Raw genomic sequence first — 2,416 nt, 5'->3', positions numbered from 1 at the left:
GAGGGATTATGCCTCTGTGCATTTGGACAGAAATTAAAAGATTGGGCCACTCATTGGTAAGGCCAGATACTCAAACTGTGGGGGAGATCATGGACTGCATGATTCTGGAAGTTTCTTCAGAGTCTCCCTGAGCATACCCGAGCATGGGTTCTGTGGCGCCAGCCAGTTAATCTGGACCCCACAGTTAAAGTTACAGAGGAATTTGCAGAGGCGGACATTCCCAGAGTGAGTCAGTGGTTTAAGGGACTAGATTTGAGAAGGACCAGAATGCCTCCAGCTGGGAAGGGCAGCAAGAAGAAGAGGGAGGCGCCTCAAGGAACTGTAGTGGGAGCTTGTCCTACAATGTGCTACCGAAATAGACGTGAAGGACATCTAAAAAAAGACTGTCCTAAAATGGACTGTGGGTTTGCACAGTTTTGTGGCTGGGATAAGACTCCCAGGCAGGGAAGAAAAAAGAAAGTACCTACCATATCGGTATGGGTAGGGAGGAGCCACCAAAGGGACTAATGGACACAGCTTCATCCTGTTTGTTAATCGGGCAGGAGTTAGTGAAACCCCACTGGAGACTTCCCAGAGGTAGGATCAAAACTGAATATGTATATGGGGACAATAAATTCTGCCCAATGGCAGAGGTGACTCTGGAAATCAAGGGGAAGTTTAGGCAGAAACATGTAGGGGTAGTGGATGGATTGCCCCACTGCCTTCTACTGGGCATGGACTAGCATCCCTTTCTAACAGGGACACCAAGGCATGTATGGAGGCTCAGGAGGGTAGAAACAAAACCTGAAGGGCCAGGTAAAGAGGAAATATATGTAAAGGGGCTGGAGGAACCTAGACATGAAAGTACAAGCCACAGAGAAGGTGAGGATGCGGAAGTCCCCTGAGAGACAAGAGGGAGGAGAAAGAAAACAAAGGTCAAGAGTAAAGGTGACTTAAGATCATCCATTGGGGTCAAACAGTCATCAGAGCCCTTACCACCAGGATCTCAGGAGTGGGCATCCCGAGAACACTTTGGAGGGACTCAGCACAGTCTGTGTCCATGGAAGAGGCCGGGGCACAGCATACCACCCCTCACATATAGGTACCTAAAATGGGCCTGCACATGGGCCAACAGCATGAGCAGAACACTTGTGTCTGCAGCGCCAGCAATCACATAGCTAGGTACCCATCCATGTGAACAAATTCAAGTTTTGTGGACAAAGCTTAGGCACCCTGACTCACTGTGGCCACTACATAAGATCAGCCTCACAGGGTCAGTCCAATGGTCCATCCAGTCCAGTATACTGTCTTCCAACAGTGGTCAATGCCAGCTTCTTCAGAAGGAATGAACAGAACAGGGCAATCATGAAGTGATGCAATCCCGGTTGTCCAGTCTCAGTTTCTGGTGGTCAGAGGCCTAGGGACACCCAGAGCTTGGGGTTGTATCCCTGATCATCTTGCCTAATAGCCATTGATGGACCTGTCCTCCATGAACTTATCTAATTCTTTTTTAACCCAGTTATACTTTTGGCCTTCACAACATCCCTTGGCAATGAGTTCCACAGGTTGACTGTGTGTTGTGTGAAGTAGTACTTATGTTTATTTTATAGCCACTGCCCATCCGTGAACAGAGTTTGCATCCTGGTTTCCTGGGAAAATTCAGAGACATTATAAAACCCTGAAGTCTGTAATTTGAGCACCTTGTTGGCATAGAATAAAGAAACACAACAATAATAGAAACTAATAATGTTGTGAGATTGGTGGAAAATGTACATTAATGGGCTATCAGAGCTGAAGTCAGCTGATGACTCAGGAATCTCTTAGTGTTAACTGGCGAGGGGCACAGAGTGGGTGCCGAGTGGTCTGGTATGTACATTCTAGTTCACTAAAAGATTGCCATATGAGTCTCAAATAAAAGCCCATGTCACCAATATCATTGTGAAACACATGTACAGATGCGGTGTAAAGAGTCATGTATATGCATTGAAAATTACATTTTTATGATCTGTGTCTAGGGATTAGTCACCAGGAAAGGTGAAAAAAATGGTTTTCTTTCAGGGAAGAAATGTTTAGCCATCTGTTTCTTTATCTCTAAATTAAGCATGTAGGGTTCACATTCAGTTCAGAAGGACTGTGAGAACTACAAAGAAAGAAAAGTAACAGGAAGTAGACAGGGGGTGGGGAACCAATTTTGGGGTACACATCAAAGGTGTGCTCTAGTATATTTGGGGGACAAAGAAGACACCCTGGTATCTTTCACTTAGGAAGTAGATGGACAGTGATAGGGACAGCGGGGTTGCTATCAGGTGTGATTGAGAACTTTGGGTGAGAAACATCTTTAGACAGGAGGTGAACCTGTTGGTTAAGTTTAGTCTCTAAGAGCATGTTATGATTTCATTTTACATGTAACCATTTTTTGCTCGCATTCTTACTCACT

The sequence above is a fragment of the Chrysemys picta genome, unplaced genomic scaffold, assembly GCF_011386835.1.
Source record: "Chrysemys picta bellii isolate R12L10 unplaced genomic scaffold, ASM1138683v2 scaf265, whole genome shotgun sequence".
Taxonomy (NCBI): Eukaryota; Metazoa; Chordata; order Testudines; family Emydidae; genus Chrysemys; species Chrysemys picta.
Note: the sequence above shows the minus strand (reverse complement) of the source record.